Raw genomic sequence first — 19,764 nt, 5'->3', positions numbered from 1 at the left:
GTCCTTGCTTTTCCTATGAGGAAACTGAGCTATGGGCTGGTTACTAAAGTTGAGCTTGGCCTGTTTCTAAAAAGTCACGAAGGAGAATGCGAGCCTTTGCCACCAGCCATGGGGGTCACCACAGGCCAAAGATGTAATTACAGCCTCACAGGTGATGGACTCCAGATTTATATTTTAGACATTTCTGCTTTGCTGTAGCCATTTACGTTGTAAAGGAAGTCGCTATGGATCCACACTCGGGAAACAGAAAGCCCAGGGAGAGCATGAATGCATGTGTTACTGTCTGCTGTCTGCAGTGTGAGACAGACATGGTGCTGGAGCAGTACTCAGTTTGGTACTTTGTCCTCTATCCTCTATGACATTGACAAGCGCTCCCAAGCATAGGGTCCCTTTGAGGTTGGCTGGAATATTGTCCTCCTCCAACTGTGTGAGAGAGGAGAGAGTGGGGTGGGAAGGGCCCTGAACTTAGAGCACCAGCCTCAAGTCTAATCCAGCTCCAGCTTGCACAGGCTCGTGTGATTCAGAGATATGTCCCTCAGCTTCTTCTCCTGAAAAATGGGTATGATAACAGTTGCCAACTTCTCAAGATGGCTGTAAAGCTGTGAAATATGTGTGTAGGAGCGAAGGCCTTGGGCAAGCTAGGGAACCAGCTTTTGGACATGTCGACCTGGAAGCAATCTAACTGCCACGCTATGGTGGCCAGGTCCCTTGCCTCTTACCTTGGTCTCAAGAGGGTATTAGCCCTCTCCCCTTGAATAGTCTATTCCCTCCTCCTCACATGACTTTGTTTCCCCCTTCGCTTGGGTTTTTGAGTCCCTCTCTATGATTACAAGGAGGAGTATACTCTAGAGAACAGAGGACAGACAGTCTTGTTGTCCGACGGGAGTCTCCAAAGCTTCAGCTGCTATGATGAGTGTGGCCGCCAAGGCTGACTGGGAAGCTCAGTTCACCGTGGAGATTTGTTGTTCTAGAGATTGTTCCCAGTCCGGAGAGCTTCCTTGGGGACTGTCATATGGCTATGGTGTACTGAATAGCAGACGGTCTGGGAAGGACGTTGACATTATTCAGTGCTTGTCACACTCCAGGCAGAGAGAGAGGTGAGAGGCTGGTGGTGTCTGTCTGGCTTTGCAGAGGAGAGGGCTGAAGGTCTGGAAGGTCAGGTGAGTCACAAGCTTATGCATGGAAGAGTTAACATTTGAATCCATCACCTTTGTGCTTTCCATAACTTCATGCCAAGGGGAATCCAATCCAGTCACATTTTATAAATAGGAGCAAATACAGTACACAGGGAACCAGAATAATTATGCTGTTTTAACGAAAGGCTTTGATCACAAAGGCCTTTAGTTTTTGCCTTTGGACAAAAGGAAGGTCAAGCTGTTGATTTAAAATGAAAGAGACAATTTGTATGTGTCTCCTCTGAATGCCAGGGGCAGACGTGCGTTTTAACAACAGTTCCTCTTCAAACACGCTCTCGGGAGATCTCCGTGCCAGGCAGAGCTTCTAATGAGTAAAGGACAAGGGTCATGGTGAGATACAGTGGCCCTAAAATGGGGTTATGAAACCCTATCAGTCTGGCAAGAAGAAATTAAAGGAAACACACAGTGTTCCCAAATACATAGAAAGGGATTTGTTTCACAACTTCCCCAAACAAATTCTAAAATCCGCGTACTTCTAGGAAGCCGGGCAGCTAGCGAATGCACAGCTGCTCACAGCCACTTCGTAGCATCGTCAGAGGCCGGCCTTTCCCGAGCAAACACGCGCTTTCCTGGTAGTGATTCTTAATGTTGCTGCTAGAAGGTGAGTCACGTCATTGGTGCCCCGAGCGCTTTAGTTGGAAAAATAGATTTTATTGAGCACGAAGTCAGCTATGGCCAGGTTACGACGGGTACACATGGAGGAGTCACATAACAGCTCTCAAGGGGCTTATGGCCTGACCTGGAAAGAGTTATGGCTTGTGTATTAGGGTGAGAGTTAAAAATAAAAGTAGCCCAGATAGCTATGGGAGTATCCAACCTGGTGTTGGGAGGTCAGCAAAAAGTTCCTGGCTCGCTCAAGTGTTATCTCAGTAAGGCCCCAAAGATGGGGAACAAATGGGGTGGATGTATTCTTTGCAGAAGTGGGGAATGTATGGAAAGGAGCTGAAGAGAATAGGTATATTTGGGAAACTGAAAGAGATGTGGCTTGTTGAGCTAGCTGAATGCTCAGGCAGAGAGTTGCCTGCCGCGCCGTGTTAGAGACTTAAGGATCACCCCAACTAACCATGAAGAACGAGGGGAAGATGACCACGTGTGTTTTTGAAAGATCATAGTACTGGGCAGGTGTATTCCAGAAAACCTGTTGATTTGGAGCATGAGATACGGGGTGGGGACAAGAGCAGAAGCAGGAGGTTGTAGCCATGGTTCATACCCTAGCGGAGCATGGTCTAGTCCAAGTTGCATCACCCAAGCTGGAAAGGAATAAACCAGTTTAAGAGCTCCCTAAAGATGTTATCAGATCAATAAGATTTTGTGTTGGGCTCAATGTGGGGATTATGTAGGGAAATGGTCCAGGATGAGTGTGGTACCCGGGTTTCTAGGATGTAGATGAGATCAGTTCCTTAGCTACAGGGCACTGCAGAAGGAGCTAAGTTTTAGAGAAGCGTTAAGGAGTTGTATATGAGTTGCTTCTCTTGTTGCTGTCAAAAAAAAAAATAGCTAACAAAAGCAACTTAAAAGAAAGATTGATTTTGGTCTTCAGTCCATCATGGCGGAGAAGGCAAGCGTGCCGGAGCAAGATGCAGCTGGTCACGTTGCATACGGAGTAAAGAAACGAAGTGATGCTTTCTGGTCCTCAGCCTGTGTTCTCTTTTGTCTTCCTCCAGCCCACGGGATAGGGCCACTGCCATTCCAGGCAGGCTGTTTTTGCTCAGCCTGACACTGTTGGGCACACAAACACAGATGTTTACGTGGTGATTCTACGTCTAGCCAAGGGTGACAGTGAAGCTTCATCCACAAGCTGAATTTGGAAAATGATGCTGGAAAAGTGTGGGGCGACCAGATGGAGCTTTTCCATGAGCACTATCAGCAAGACTTAGAGGATGCCCATGACTCCATGGGTCCAAGGGTCTGGCCATTTGTGTGCTGTAAACCATGGCCCAATGACACTCATAGGTGCTAGCAGAAGTGACAGAGGTATGGAGAGGTGTCTGTTTAGAGGTGTCTAGATGGGAGGGTGAGGCCATTCTCCTGCTGATGCCAGGAGTCAGCCCTGTGGAGAGAATAGGTCACTGGGATTTGGGACCTTGCTCTGTGTTTGCTTTTGAGCTGGGGAACGCTCTTTCCAAGAGTAACTGAATGAGAGGCCAACCCCCAAAGTCTCTAATTAAATGATAGCTTGACTTTCTATTTTTCTTCTTTATCATGATTATGGAGAAGCAATACATATACAGTTTTTTTTTAAAAAAAAAAAACAACTTAAAATAGAATTTTTAATGTGCATCCTTTCCTGAGCCAGTGATGAGAGGTGTGGTCCTCTGTTGATGCTATGTTGAGGCAGTGATCTCCTAGTCAGTCAGGCAATCTGAGGGGTGCCCTTGATGCTCCACAGCAGTGGTTCTCAACCTGTTGCCTAAGACCATCGGAAAAACACAGATATTTACATTACGATTCATAGAAGCAGCAAAATTACAGTTATGAAGTAGCAACGAAAATAATTATGGTTTGGGGGGTCACCACCACATGAGGAACTGTATGAAAGGGTCTCAGCATTAGGAAGGTTGAGAAGCACTCATCTACAGTGAACTGTGTTTCTAAGCTGTGATGCGTCACAGTGTAGGTGTATTATAGGAATTAGTCTCTTAAGGTATGCTAAGGCCATTAAGTCAGGAGCATCTACATTAGTTAGAAGAGAAAAGAAGTGTGACAATTAATCTCAACTTTCACTTTGAGAGGATTTAGTATCACCTAGGGGTCAACCTTCTGGGCATGTCCATGAGCTTGTTTCCAGAGAGGTTTCACCAAAATGGGATGATCCAGCCTGCGTGTAGGCTGCGCCATTCAATATACTGGAGTTCCAGACTGAGTACAAAGAAGAAAATAATAGAATTTGTCTCTCTCTGCTTCAGTTCTCTGGTGCAATGTGATTAGCTGCCAAGGTGCCCAGTGGCCACTACAGATGCGGTAGAGAGGTCCAGACTGCAGCTGGAGTTCTCAGTCAAAACTGGAGGCATCATCTACACAGCACTGGTTTTACAGGCAGCAAAAAATGCAGGAGTTAGGGGACCGTGGAGGCTTACACAGAGCTTTCAGACAGCTTCTGAGGCCAGGCAGGGTCAGATTCCATGCAAGGAGGCCCCAGGAAGCCATTGCACGAGGCTGGGAAGGTGAAGTCTTCCATAGAACTGGAGAAATCCAGCCACTGGAGATGCCAAGCCATGGGATCTCAGCAAGGAAAACCACAGGCACTTGTGAAACCTTTCCCCTCGGACTGACCTAAGAATGAAACCAAGCCAAGAGAGAGCCTATAGGTGCTGGGGTGGCACAGTAGATGGAGTGTGGTCACCAAAGCTATATGATTCCATCACAAACCCTGTGCGTGACATTTGGTGTTGGCCCTGTTGGGTTTGGGGGCTTGCTTTGGTCCAGTCTTTCCTTGTTGTATCCCCATCCCTCCATTTTAGAATTTGAGTGTTTGGTGTGTATCATTGTTTGCTGGAAGTCTCCAAGTTGATTCTGATGTGACAAGGACTCACAGGTAAGAGATTATCCGAGTCTCAGAACAGACTCTGCTCATACATACATACATACATATATGTATATATATATATATATGTGTGTGTGTGTGTGTGTGTGTGTGTGTGTGTATAAACAAATTGGAGACTATTAAGACTTTGAGGACTCTTAGAGAATGACTAAATATGGTTTGCATTCTAAGATGAACACGAGACTTTAGGGAATGGGGGTACAACACTATCATTCAAAAGTGATGTGTTTTGGTGTCAAGTTGACAATGGCCTTGCAAGAGTTAATCTTGATTGTCAATTTGATGGGATTTAGACTCGCCTCGGAGGCAGACTTCTGGCCATGTCTGTGAGGGTGTTTCCGGGGAAGTTTAGTTGAGTGGTCATGGAGGCAGTACTGGTACATGGCCTGGGTCCCTGGACGGAAGAAACGGGAGAGAGAGAAGGGAACACAACGTTGACCTCTTCTCTCTGCGACTATGGAGAGTGTCACCATCCGCCTTGTGCTTTGGCTGCCATGCCTGCTCCACCATGATGGACTGCACCCTCGGAATGTCGGTCGGTCATTCAAAGTCAATACCACCCGAAGGTAGTTTATCACTGAATGAGCCAAGTAATCAAGCAAAAGTGAGCAGAAGAGAGAGAAAAAGAGAGAAAAGACAGAAGGACAAGAAAACAATGAGAGAGAAAGAGACACACAGAGAGGTCAAGAGAGATAGAAAGAGACAGAGAGAGAGGGAGAGATAGAGACAGAGACAGAGAGGGAGAGACACAGAGAGATGGAGATAGAGACAGAGAGAGAGGGAGAGACACACAGAGAAACAGAGACAGAGTCAGAGAGAGACAGAGGGAGAGGGAGAGAGAAAGAGGAAGAGAGAGACAGACAGAAAGAGACAGAGTCAGAGAGAGACACAGAGAGAAATAGAGAGAGACAGAGAAAGAAACAGAGAGGAGGGAGAGAGAGACAGACAGAGACAGAGACAAAGAGAGGGATGGGAAGAGAGAGAGAGGAAGAGAGAGAGACAGAGAGAGGGGAGAGAGAGCGAGTGAGCTGTGTGATGAAAACAGAAGCCTGGGAGCCGAGCCAGCCTCTGAGGGTGAGGGTGGGACCCCTTTCCCGCCTGGGTGCACACCCAGGGCCATCGAAGCCTCCCGATAGCCAGTAACTCAGTTCACACCCCCAAGGGTGGAAGCTGGCCAGGTTGTTTAATTAGCCAAGGGATTTGGGAAACATTATTTATGTTTTCCGAGCTTCAGATTTACCCTCTGTGGATGACAGTAATGAGTGCAGAATTGTGAGGAGTTAAAAACACAAATACCAAAAGCCTTGAACTCTGCTAAAATTCAGTGTGTTATCAGTAAATGGGAATGATTATTATTTTTAGTTGCCAAATACAACAGATAGAGAAAAAAAAACCGAATGTTTTTAATCAATTGCTAAACACATTTTTCAAGGCAAAGTGAATATTCTAGTTTTTAAAGATTAGCTAAAATGTGGATTATTTTTATAAGAATGTCCCAATTTTAAATGTTTGCAAATAATTAAAATGTGCCCCCCCTCTCTCTCTCTCTCACACACACACACACACACACACACACACACACACACACGAGGAAGAGGAGGTTCCCAGCTGTGCTTGGTCCTTTCAGCCCTTTGCAGGAGAGCCTGTGAGTTTGATAGTTGTGGACAGCCCGTCATCCAGATGTGGGGCAGATAACCATTTTCTGAAGTGATGGGTACCGTTTCTTCCCTGTCCTGCTAAGGTGGTACCAGATTTTCCCACACTAAAGGCCTCAGATCTGATGGGGTTGGCGAGGGGACTTAGCTGCTGTAGGTACTTGCCACCATAGGCTGATGACCTGCGTTCCATCAGAACCCACATGTCAAAGGAGAGAACCAATGACCTTAAGTTGTCATCTATCCCATAGTCACGTGCTTTGGGGACACACCCACATATGCATATGTACATGATAAATAGATGTTAAAAATATTGAAATAAAACAAAACAAAGGCTTCTGATTGTAGCCCTTCCCAGCTGCACCGAATGAATCTTCTGCACAGATTTTTGTCTTTATTTTAAAATTCATATTTTGTTCATTGTGGATTTTTACAGTACTTTTTTTTTGAGCACTGCATCCATTACCTTGATTACTGAATTTTTGGTATCATGTCAAGTTTGTGCCCTAGATCCCAGCCCTTGTGTCCTTGACTAATGGGTTAACCCTGCAGCAGGCTGTCTGAGGAGGCCAGTCCAGCCTCCCCGCAGCCTTCTCCCAGCTGCCAGAGGGGCGGCAGTAACTCCCCCGAAGCAGGTGGGTGCTTGCAGAATGCAGACCGATTTTTGTAGCCAAAGCAAACAGTCTCCAAGAAACAAGTCTACTAGGGGAAGAAGGACGCATTCCAGAGACAGTCAGGAATTATTTCTAGAATATTTATTCTTTTAAGTTCTTGGCATTTCCTTCTCCCCGTCTTTGGTAAGGAAACATAAAGGCTGGCTTCCAGGGGCTCATCTGTCTGTCAGTTGCGGCTCCCCCAGCTCACAGACAGCGTTGCCTCTTTGTCCTGCCATGAAAGGCACAGGGAACCCATTCAAAGGAGCTCAGCCTTGGAGGAGAAACCATTTTCTCTGCAGTAGCTCTGCTCAGGGGCTTTGGAGTAGGGCAGAGCTGGGTGCAGGGCACCTACCTGCCTGCTGCTCACCTCTCTCTGTTCTCCACCCACTCCCAGAATTCCACTGGCTCTTAAACCAAAGGGCAAGGCATGGAGGTTTGGCAGAATCAGTGAGTAGGGAAAAAAAAATGATTTCTCTGTTTCTTTACCCAACTGAGATAATAAACCTTCATCGATAGGCTAGATGTCTTCTCAAGTAGTACGACTAAATGTCAGCCTTCAGGAGGATGGATGAAAAGGATAGAATGTCCTAGAATACTCGAGGAAAACAATTGAATCAGAGCTCCGTGTGTCAGCACAGAGAAACGTCAAATATATCATAGGCTTGATTCTTTCCAAGGATATTTCCAGGGAAACTGGGGCTGACTTGCTGTCCAAGGATCCTGAGTCCAGGATGGTATCTGAGTTAGCCCCCTCTCCCTTCCTTGGTTCTCTTCCCCTTCCTCCAGTATCCGTAAGTGCCCTTCCCTGCCTCTCCAGTTCTTCTGTCCCCTTCTCTCCCCAGGACAGGTCACATGTGTCTCTCTCTGTGTGTGTGCACCTGCGTGCAAATGCCATGGACCACACTAGGTTTGTGCGGACAATACTCAGGACATTCCATTATTCCATCTCCCTCTCTCCCACTTTAGGACTAGGTAAACTGAGGCTTATCACATTTGGAAGATGAAGAGAGGCTCTGTCAACTGTAAAGAGCTGAGCTGACGCTCCAGTGCAGGCCAGAATCCAAAATCCAGCCTCTTCCCATGCTCCTCCGCACATCTGCCCTGGCACCTCCCTCCACCCCCCCACCCCCCACCTTGACTTTTCTTTCCTTACTCGCCAAGATCATCCCATCTGACCCACCACGTCCGGCATCATCATACTCCATTGTATGTTCTATGGCTGCCATCGGTTATGGTTTATCAATTTCATTTTCACAAATCCTGCGAAGGAGACGTGGCCAGGCTTAAGCCCAGGGGAACAGTCCGAGAGGTTGAAGGTGCATTTGCATCCTCATGGGGTCAGCCGCTTTTCTGTCTCGAAATCCAGGGCTCTTTTGGTCCACCCCTTAGAGACTTTGCAATGTCAAAGTCAAGAGTGTGCCAACCGCTGTGAAAGTGCGTACTGATACTTAGAACGTGAGAGATTTTGTTCACTGTAGACATTTAAAAATGCATTTTTACTTAAACACATTCCATTCAAATATTATTTATTTGAGTCCTGCATCTGTGGGGCACCCCGGGCAGTACCTGGTTTGCCTCTTTGTCGCACTCCATCAGCCCTCCTCAGTTTTTACCTACAGAGAGAACCCCTTCTTCTTCAAGGCCAGCCCGTGTGAGCTGCCTGCCGGACTCCCAGCTGCCTGCTTTCTCTGATCCTCGTGCTCAGTGTTCCGTTCAGTGCCCCAGATCTTCCAGGAAGCCTGTCTGATCAGAATGGCCCAGGGAGAGCAGGTGAGTACCTGTGAGAGGCTGTGGGAACAAGACAGCACTTGCTTTTTGCCTGAGGGGCCAATGATGCTGTAGCAGACACCACCACCCTACTGCTGCTTTGAGCGAGTTAGCATAACGCAGCCCTTTTCTGGGAAGGGGGACTCTTCAGGACCCAGCTTCCATGGATCCCTCCTCTTTGGCCTTTAGGAAAACAGAAGGAACATTTTGATCAAGGTTTTTCTTAGAAAAACCCTCCGTGGACGTGTTATAGGAAACGAAGCTGGTTTTGTTTCCTTTGATTAATCACAGTGTCCTGTTTCCAAAAGCGAATGTGGCCTTGGATCTTCCGAAAGAGCACTCACAGCCTGTGCTGGGAAGGAGAGGCTTGAAGCAGTCCCCGGGACCCACACAGCCCTGTCCTCTTCAGCCTGTACCTTGCAGGGGGTTCAGGTCACCTCCCCCCCACCCCTTTCGCCTTCGTGTTTTCTGCCTTTCTGCCGACAGGAGCAGGAGAGACCTTTCAAGGTGTCTTTACAGTTCCTTGAAAGCTGGAGGGAGAGGCCAGCAGTGAATTATATAACAGCAAGGCCGTTTTAAAGCAACAGCGTCTGCCTATAGGCACGGGGTATTTCCCGGCCAGTTTCCGTGTCTGACTATAAAGAAAAAAAAAATGTACAAATTCTGTGAAGAGCATCGAGGAGACCCCACCCCCACCCCCCGACCCCTGCCATCCCCTCTCACTGCTTTCTATTCTTCCATCAGAGGAACACAATTCCCCAGGATGATGAAGGGGGCGGGATGGGGGGTTGTAACGACGACAATAACAGCCAAAAAAATCTTCCAAAGCCTTTCTGAAGAAATGCTAGGGGAAAGCTTGTTCGCTAACCTCCGGGGCACAGCACCGTACTTCTGTAAAAAAAAAAAAGGAGAAGAGGGAGAGAAACCCGGCTAAAGCCCGTGTTTGTTTTCACTTCTGAGTCGGGAAATCTTATAAAAAAAAAAAAAAAAAAAAAAAAAAAAAAAAAACCAGCCTTGGCTTTTTCTTTTCAGTGGAGCCCCGCCCATTGACTTAAGCTCTGCATAAACCTCGGCTGCTTTCTTTCTGCTTTCTTTCATCTGTAGACTAAACACCCCTGGAAGCGTGTCCCCTGTCCCAGCCTCTGTAAACCCTGGTTCCCACAGTTTTCTTTGTTCCCATTTTAAAGATGAGGAAACTGAGACCTGTAGATTCCATGACTTGCCTGGTATTCTGAGCTAGCCCTTCCCTCTCTCTGGCGTCACCCCCCCCCCCACCCCCGACTCCGGGAGCCCAGCTCCTGGTTTCTAGATTGTGATTTTTTTTCACCTACGGGCAATTTTGCCTTCCAGGGGGGATTTTCAGCAACATCTGGAGTGTGTGTGTGTGTGTGTGTGTACACGTATGTACGTATGTATGTTCATTCATCTGCCCACCTATCAGTCTGTCTGTGTCCTGCTTCCAAAAGCAAATGTGACCTTGGGTCTCCCCCAAGAGCACAGCCTGTGCTGGGAAGGAGAGGCTTGAAGCAGTTCTCGGGACCCTCACAGCCCTGTGCTCAGAGACCAGATCTTCAGCCTGTACCTTCCAGAGAGTTCAGACCCTCCTCCTTTGTCTTTGTCTGCCAAGTGGAGCCTGCTGCTGACATGGTAGTAGAGGGAGACCAGGGATGCTCACACAGGACCCCCAACACGCAAATGGACCCCCCCAAATGCATGGAGTGCTGGTCCCGAGAAGCCTTGGTCCACACTGCGGTAGACAGCTGAAGGAAACTCTCACATTTGAGGGTTGCTAAGAGCTATTCTGCCTCGCAATAGCATTGGCCTCTCTCCAAACAGCCAAAGCTGATGTATTTAATGCCCTCTGGCTATGGTCAAGCGTGTGTGTGTGTGTGTGTGTGTGTGTGTGTGTGTGTGTGTGTGTGTGTGTGTATCTCGCGCGCATGCGCGTGCACACATCCCACCAAGCTTACTGCAGGGACGCACAGCAAGCTCCTCAGCTGGATCTGCAGTTTTATAATTTATAGTCACAGGGCGTCTGTCTTCATTTAGCAGCAAGCGGGCTGGCATCCGTCCTGCCAGGGAGGAAGCAGTTCCGAAGAGGCCCGCAGCCCGGGCCAGCTGACAGCCCATGGTATTTGGGGATGACTGGTGCTCAGAGGCACCTGGGAATAGGCCCGGCCTAGATGGCACTGAGCACGCGGTACCCCTTTAGACCCAGCAGCAGCAGCAGCAGGCCTTGCCAGGGGATGGCCTATTGAACATTTCCAGGAATAGCCCTGCCAAAGCCTGTCAACTGCTTTCTTGGAAATACACTCAATAAGGATGGCTGTCCTCCAGCAGGCAGAGCAGAAAGCCTGGCCTGGACCACACCGCCAAGAAATGGCAGCGCCCGGAGGCAGGCTTCCTCAGGACCTTGGGAATGGGCTCTGCTCCTGTGGGGCTTCTTGTGGGACTTCCAGCAGTTCCTGGAGTCACTCAGGATGGAAGGAGGTGCGGGGTGCTGATTCCTTCAGACGACTTGGTGTCCTTCACATGCCGAAGCTGTTTTGTTCAGATAGCAGGAAAGTGTGACAGGCTGGGTAGCCGGGTCTTGTCAGCACTGACCTCACATCACCGGGCAGTGTTCGCCGCCGGCACACCTTCGCTTGTATTTCACTCCCGAGGACACCCAAAGGAGCCCCAGCAAGAGGAATTCTTTCTTTCCTGTCCCCATACTTCTCATTCTGAGAAGATACCAAATACAAGACAAAAAGATAAAAATGAAAGAAAAAGCTTATAATTTAATTGCCTCACCCCAACTGGAGGCAAAATTAACCTTTTCTTTCCTGAAGGCCTGATATGCCTCTTAGCATTTGGCCACCCTGCAACCTCCCTTGACCTCTGGGATGGTTCAGGAGGGGCATGTGTGGTGACATTGGATTCAAAGAGCTTCCTATAGCCCCAGGCATGGGTGTCACGCACAAACAAGAGACCCAAAACTCTCTGGAACATTTGGGAAATGTTTAATCATATCTTTTAGATTATGAGAGAATTACAAAGTCTCTGGTAGAGCATCCTTTTATTTTGAAGAACCACAAGAAAACACTTGAGACCTACACAGAGCTACCATGAGCTTGGGCTCACACTGCCAGATACTGTCGGATTCCCAGGTTGATTTAAATTTCAGATAAATAAGAAATTACTTTTTGACCTATGTCCCAAATACTTGCTGTTTATTCAGAATTCAGATGAACTGGACATCATTTGTTTTGTTAAATCTGGCCATCCTTGTGGGGAGAGAGATTGGCCTGCTTGTTAAATTATGACAGGAAATAGCAACACAGAATCAACAGAAAACCATTCCAGACAAGCAAGGGGAAGAAAGAGAAAGGAAGACACAGAGACAGGTGGAGTGGAAGAGGAATAGCTGCTGAGGACAGAGATGGAGGCGAGAGCCTCTCTGGGGGATACGAATGATCTGGGATGTGATGATGACGTTTGCACAGAGCGCCATCCCTAGGAGATGCCGCTGGGTTGGCTCTGCATCTTCTGCTGTTCTTCTGTCTGGTGAAACTCACAGTGGCTGCTAGAGAGAACAGCTGTGGATGCACCATCTACGTCCGCATTACCACAGGTCAGGGGTTTTTCAAGAGAACTGTAGCTAGAGAGTTTTCTCTTCAGGTCCCGCCAAGCCCCGGCAGTCTGACAGCCCACTTATAAACACACAGACGCTTATATTATTTAAACTCTTCGGCCTAATGGCTCAGGCTTCTTGTTATCTAGTTCTTATATCTTAGATTAACCCATTTCTATTAATCTATACTTTGCCACATGGCTCGTGGCTTACCGGTACCTTACATCTCACTTGTCATGGCGGCGGCTGGCAGTGTCCCTTTGTCTCAGCCCTTTACCTCCCTGAACTCTCCGAACTCTCCTCTCTACCAGTCCTGTCCATACTTTCCGCCTGGCCACTAGCCAATCAGTGTTCTATTCATTAACCAATCAGAGCAACACATTTGACATACAGAACATCCCACAGCACTTCCCCTTTTCTTTTTTTCCAAGAGAATTCTGGGAACAGGAAGGCTGAGTTGAGCGAGAGATGCTGCCAGCTACCGCCATGAGCACCAACATGTAAGACACTGGTAAGCCACGAGCCGTGTGACAAGGCATAGATTTATAGAAATGGATTAATTTAAGATATAAGAACAGTTAGCAAGAAGCCTGCCATGGCCATACAGTTTGTAAGCAATATAAGTCTCTGTGTTTACTTGGTTGGGTCTGAGCTCCTGCAAGACTGGCAGGTGAGAGAGATTTGTCCTGACCATGGGCCAGGCAGGACCAGAAAAACTCCAACTACAGAGAACCCTACAAATCAGACCAAACCTGAAATGGCAACCCCGTGCTAGGCCAGGTGATCCAGCTGAACTCTGCAGGCCACCAGTGTTCCCTAAAATATGGGGAGTCATAGCAATGGGTAGGTAGCGCTTCCAGTCTGTCTGGGCTGGCATGATCAGGTCCTTGTTTTCCCTGTAAGAAGAGCGACTTTGAGCGGTAGCCCCTGGTTAGTCTTGGTCTGTGTTCCTCTCCTGACACCCACTGCCTGCCCATACTTCGCTCCCTGGAGCCCTTTTCACAGACACCCCCCTTTAAGGATCCCTGATAAAAGCCAGTGTGACCTTTCAACTCCTTTTGCCCAATACTGCTCTTTGATGGGGTGAGACCAAATCTTCGACCCCATCCAGTGGCAGCACAGGCTCCATTTGCCTCTCTCCACCTCTCCCTACACAGCTGGTCTTTTGGAGCTTGTGGATTTTTCAAAGACTTGGAATCCAGACAATGAAATGGACTCAGTTGCCACGATTCTGTGGAAGGTTTTTGTTGTGGAAGATGATTCAGAAACACTCCAGCGGCTTCTGCTTCAGGGTCATCGTCTCCAGGAGCTGAAGTCCTGGCGTCCAACAGCAGCGGCTTCTTGAGTTGCTCGTGTCCTTCTCTTTTGCCCACAGATGGAGGTCAGGGTGGCCTAACCCGGAGAGGGAAGCTTGGCAGGCCTCTGAGGGTGGAGATGAGAACTGGGCCTTCTGACAACAGGCCTGCTCAGGCTGGGCCTGCCAGCTGTGTGAGTCCTAAAGCGTTGAAAAGAGGCTGCCTTCTGTTAACCCCTGCCATGTGGACTTGCCCTTAAAGGAGATAGGTGGACCTTTAGTCTCTGTTTCTCGTGTACTCTCTCTGTGTCCTGCCCCTCCCCACTGTGTGTGTGTGTGTGTGTGTGTGTGTGTGTGTGTGTGTGTGTTAAATATTATTTCTCAAGTATCATCCACTCTTTTTTGTTTTGTTTTGACACAAGATCTTTCACTGGCCTAAAACTCGACAAGTTAGTCTAAGCTAGCTGGCCAACAAACCCTAGAGAACCCCTCATGTCTGCTCCCCGTCCCTGGGATTGTAAGTATTTTCCATCATGTCCAGCTTCTTCACAGAAGAGTCTGCCAGGCATTCTACAGGAGACGCAGGAAAGCGACTATTGAAATTGGCCAAGACTAGATGGGACAGTCCTTCAAAATCCCTGCTTCACAGACAAGTCTGTCAGATGCTCTAGAGGCCTGTCGAATGAAGATGGGTGCCCCAGCATTGCAGAGGAACCTTGGGTGACTGTCCAGGCCGCCAGATGTCTGTCATGTCTATAGTTTTGGAAGTGGCTTGCACTGTACTTCCTGTTTACTCAGTTAGTATTATATGTTTCGGGGGTCCTTGATGAAGTTAGAGACTAGAAAGTTACAGTTATACTTTTCCTTTGTTATGATAGAAAATAAATTAGGTACAAGTCTTTGAACTCATCAAGAGAGGATAGATGATGGAATATTTTCTCTAAATCTGCCAGATACCAATAGACTGGACATTATGAATGTAATACTTACTTGATAATTGCTCTTATTGTATATAATTTTACTGTATTAGAGTTAAAACCTTTCTGTAGCGGTAACGCCCGCATTACCAATACCCGTTCACCATGTCCGAGTGAAGGGCTGCGGATTAAAAAATAGAGACAAGAGACAGTGGGTCATCCGTATGATTGGATGTCGAATGCCGTTTATTGAAAGAGGGAAGAAACCTTAAATACAGGCTTACAACACAAATGGAGGATCCCCTGAGGGCAGAAGTTTGCTACCAATGGTCTACATTCCAGACCCAATGTTCTGCATTCTTGCATCTAAGTTGTTTACACCAAATACAGGATGCACCTAAGTTGTTTACACCACAAGCAGGATGTAGGAACAAAGAACCTCAGGTAAGCTCTCCGATGATCCTAAGGTGAGAAGGACACCGGCAGGGAATCTGAATAGGGAGGACACCTGGAAGAGGTCAGCAAGCAAGGCTGCAGCCACTCACAGTCGGGGGCCAGGGCCCATGGCGCCCACACCTTTCCTTTTTATTTAGACAGAAAAGGGGAAATGTTGTGGATTAATCTTTTTGTACATTGTAAAGATGTCACTCTGATTGGTTTAATAAAAATCTGAATGGTCAATGGGTAGGTAGGATTTCTAGGCACAGAGGATGCTGGGAAGAAGGGCGGAGTCATGAGAAGACATGGAGGAAGTATGCAGGAGATGTGGTAACAAGTCATGAGCCACGTGATTAATTGAGCTAGTTAGAAACAAACCTGAGCTATTGGCTGCACTTTCATAATTAATAAGAAATCTCTAATGCTTATTTGGAAGCTGGCTGGCAGGACAGAAAAATCTACCTACACCCACAGCCTTCAGAACTGTGAGAGGCGTTTGGTATTTGAACCACCCAGTGAGGGTGTTCTCTGTTCTGTTACAGACCACAGAGATATCAGGTCACACTGATTCGGGGCTCCACTCTGAGAGCCATTGCTTTGGGAGACAAGCTCCGCCTTCTCAATGAGAATTTTGTTTCCTGTTGGAGTGATGCTGGAACTCAAACCCTGGGCCCTGCACGTACTCAGTTACTTGTGTATAACTCCACTCCACCTCCAGTTCCCTCCTCATTTTAGACCTTCCCACTCCCCCAGGACAACCTGTCCTAATTCCTGTACATTATAGCTACACAAATTGCAAGGCCTAATGTAAAACCACAGGTTCTTGCTCAAAAACCAGAGGAGAAATGGGCATTTACTGAACTGTAAAGACTGTCATTGTAAAAATATTTTACTGTTAAGTTGATAAGCATGACAACAGTAAATAACTGCACATTTTAAATGGAAAAGAAGTATTCTGAGGTCCTAGTTTTGGGTAATATACAATATTTTACATCATTGTGTTGCCATGACAAATCATAAGATGTTTCAGGCTTCTTTTCTTGCATATTCATTCAAATGGCAAAGTTGGCGCTTTTAGCAAATTAATTTTCAAATGACATCATTGACAGCAATGCCAGTGGCTGTTGACAAAGGGAAAATCAAATACTTTCAGATAAATTTAACTTTGATAATGAAATCTAATACAGGTGTTGCTGAAACAGGTTTTATGATTCCACAGGCTGATGACGTCAGGGTAGTTCTGAAAAATTACTTGAAATATGAATTATAGTAAACCTAGGGGTGATAGCATGTGAAACTATTTTTTCAGAAAGATTTAACTCTTCTTACAGTTCAGCTTCAGGTATTTCAGTATTAATTGTTACGTTTTCTGACAGATCCTGAGACGTGGGGTCTTCATGGTCTTTATATGACTTTTTATAATCTAGGGTGTCTTCTTAAGTTCTCATTGGCTGTGTCTTCAGGCACAAGGGGATTAATTTGAAGGTCATTTAGTCAGGGACTGCCAGTTCATTTGAAACTCTGTATGAAGTTAGTGCTTCATTTTGCCCTAATAGAATTCTCTCCATTTAAATTCTATTTCTAAGCCTGTAGAAATGTGCTTTGTGATGTGCCTGCCTTCTGCTCTCAAAACTAGAGGTTCTAGTTGATTGAAAATAACCGAGACAGTCTCACTATGTAGCTCAGACTATAGGTAAATACATGATCCTCCTGCTTCGGCTAAACGAGTCCTGGGGTTATGGGTGTATACTGAAACACTCCTAGTGTCCCCCCCCCTTTTTTTTTCACAGAAATGTGCCTGTGAACACTCTTATTTTATAGTAATTTGCTGAGGAACTTTCTACCTGGGCGTCAGTGGTTACTGGCCTTAGTGTTGACTGGAGAGTTAGTGTTTGTAGAGATGCCAGAGGGAACGTCATGGATGTGCAGACCAGCTGTGTCCATCATGTGCCCCAGGCTGCCCTCAGAGGATGCCTTCCTCTCTCTCACAGCTGTTGCTGCTGCTGACCCTAAATCTGCTACTCTGCCCGCTACAATCACCTTAGACTCAGGGGCCGCTTGTTTATCTTCTAGCTTACATGTGGGTACTATTCCCTGAGCCAGCTACCGGTCACTGCCCATAATTATACGTACAAGCTGAGCTTGCGTGTGTGTGGTAGCTTTCTGCTATGGTGACAAAATATCTCCAGTGACTCAATTATGAAGACAGAAAAGTTTTGTTTCAACCCCCCCAATGTGGAGTTCCTTCCCCAGAACTGGTTGGCCCCATTCCTTTGGACCTGTGGTAAGACAGCCTATAATAGTGGGAACAAATGTATTTTAGCATACGCTAGCCACAGTAAAGCATTTATTCCAGTCAGGGAAGTTTGACGTACCCCACCTCTCTCTGGGTGGGGATGTGACAAGAAAACTTTAAAGACCGCGCTCTTAGCCAGTTTCCAGGGTGTAGACTCCAACAGCATCATTACAGTCCTCACACTGCACCTTAGATCACCGGGCCCATTCGCCCCACACCAGTGCGGCCCCACAACAGTGCGGCATCATTCAGCGTGGCCAGTGTCCCCTCATTTCCCTCCTCCTCTGGTAACCACGCGTCTTTGCTCTTTCCTCTGCCTGTCTTGTTTTTACTGAGACATCACCGTCCGCCTGTTGCCTAACACCTGTCTGTGGCTGTTTGTGTTACAGCAGTCGGGCGGAAGAGCGTGATGAGGAGTGTTTGGCTCCAGAGGCCTACACCACTTGCTGAGTGGAATTTTATATAGTAGGCTTGCTGACATCTGTTCTAGACTACAAACCCCACAAAGGCAGGGATCAAATCTGCTTACTTCACGACTGTATTCTCCAGGCCTAGAGCGGTGCCTGGAATGAAGAGCGTGTTCAGTGAAGCCCTGCTGAAGAAAAAAAAAATAGGAAAATTAACTATGTAATCACACTACTGTTTTTGAAGTAATTAAATTTCATTTTTTTAACTTGGGAAATCTTTTATTTATTTATTACAACTTTATTTATTTATTTATTTATTTATTTATTTATTTATTTATTTATTTATTTATTCGTTTATTTGTTTATTGAGTAGAACCAAAACTTATTCTAAGCCACAGTCATCCTAGGGTCCCCCCTGCCATATAGCCTCCCTGGTTCTTTGGGTTGTAGTCTGATTGTTTTTTGCTTTATATCTAAATTTCCATTTATGAGTGAGTACATACCATGTTTGTCCTCTGGGTTTGGGTTACCTCACTCAGGATTTTATTTTCTAGTTCTATCCATTTGCCTGCAAATTTCATGCTGTCATTGTTTTTCTCTGCTGAGTAGTACTCCATTGTGTATATGTACCACATTTTTTTAACCCATTCTTTGGTTGACAGGCATCGAGGTTGTTTCCAGGCTCTGGCTATTACAAATAGTGCTGCTATGAACATAGTTGAACATTTTTTTTTTTTTTTTTTTTTTTTTAGTGGTATGATTGAGCATTCCTTGGGTATATGCCCAACAGTGGTATGGCTGGGTCTTGAGGTAGATCAATTTCCACTTTTCTGAGAAACCATCATACTGATTTCCACAGTGATTGTACAAGTTTGCATTCCCACCAACAGTGGAGGAGTGTTCCCTTTGCTCTGCATCCTCTCCAACATTGATTGTTATTAGTGTTTTTGATCATAGCCATTCTGACAGGTGTAACATGGTATCTCAGAGTCGTTTTGATTTGCATTTCTCTGATGATTAAGGATGTTGAGCATTTCTTTAAATGTCTTTCAGACATTTGTGATTCTTCTTTTGAGAATTCTCTGTTTAGCTCTTTAGCCCATTTTTTAATTGGATTGTTCAGTATTTTGATGTCTAGTTTCTTGAGTTCTTTATATACTTTGGAGATCAGTCCTCTGTCAGATGTGTGGTTGGTGAAGATCTTTTCCCATTCTGTAGGCTGTCTTTTGGTCTTATTGACCGTGTCTTTTGCCTTACAAAAGCTTCTCAGTTTCAAGAGGTCCCATTTATTAATTGTGCTCAGTGTTTGTGCTGCTGGTGTTATATTTAGGAAGTGATCTCCTGTGCCAATGCATTAAAGTGTACTTCCTGCTTTCTCTTCTATTAAATTTAGTGTAACTGGATTTATGTTGAGGTCTTTGATCCACTTGGACTTGAGTTTTGTACATGGTGACAGATATGGATCTATTTGTAATCTTTTACATATTGACATCCAGTTATGCCAGCACCATTTGTTGAAGATACTTTCTTTTTTCCATTGTATAGTTTTGGCTTCTTTGTGAAATATCAGGTGTTCATATGTACATGGATTAATGTCAGGGTCTTCAATTCGATTCCATTTGTCTATATGTTGGTTTTTATACCAGTACCAAGCTGTTTTTATTATTATAGCTTTATAGTAGAGCTTTAGGTCAGGAACTCCTAGTGGACCAAGACTAACAATTAGAACAAGAGAGGCACCTTTAGACACAGACACTGCCTATACCAAGCAGAAGAAGAGATGAATAGACGCCGGTGCAAAAATAGAGGCAACAACATAAAGACCTATATGACAACATCAGAACCTAGCGATTCTACACCTGCAAGACCTGAACATACCAAGGCAGAAGAAACAGAAAAAATCAATCCTAAAAATGACTTTAAGAAGATAATAGAGGCCCTTAAAGAGGAAATGAAAAATTCCATTAAAGAGGAAATAAAA

General features: G+C 46.1%; 1 long non-coding RNA gene across 2 annotated transcripts; it reads left to right on the top strand.

The window, feature by feature from the left end:
- The first annotated feature begins 926 nt into the window (after positions 1 to 926).
- On the top strand, positions 927 to 9,790 carry LOC121823767 (uncharacterized). Of its 2 annotated transcripts, none has more exons than XR_013045839.1 (3): positions 927 to 1,797; positions 8,693 to 8,821; positions 9,127 to 9,790. It is a non-coding gene; the product is annotated as an uncharacterized LOC121823767 (long non-coding RNA). The 2 variants fall into 2 exon arrangements; XR_006065342.2 differs by having other exon boundaries at positions 9,110 to 9,789.
- The last annotated feature ends 9,974 nt before the right edge of the window (positions 9,791 to 19,764 follow it).

Source organism: Peromyscus maniculatus, chromosome 18, assembly GCF_049852395.1.
Source record: "Peromyscus maniculatus bairdii isolate BWxNUB_F1_BW_parent chromosome 18, HU_Pman_BW_mat_3.1, whole genome shotgun sequence".
Classification (NCBI taxonomy): domain Eukaryota; kingdom Metazoa; phylum Chordata; class Mammalia; order Rodentia; family Cricetidae; genus Peromyscus; species Peromyscus maniculatus.
The sequence above is the reverse complement of the archived record's forward strand: the minus strand, read 5'-3'. Positions and strand labels throughout refer to the sequence as shown.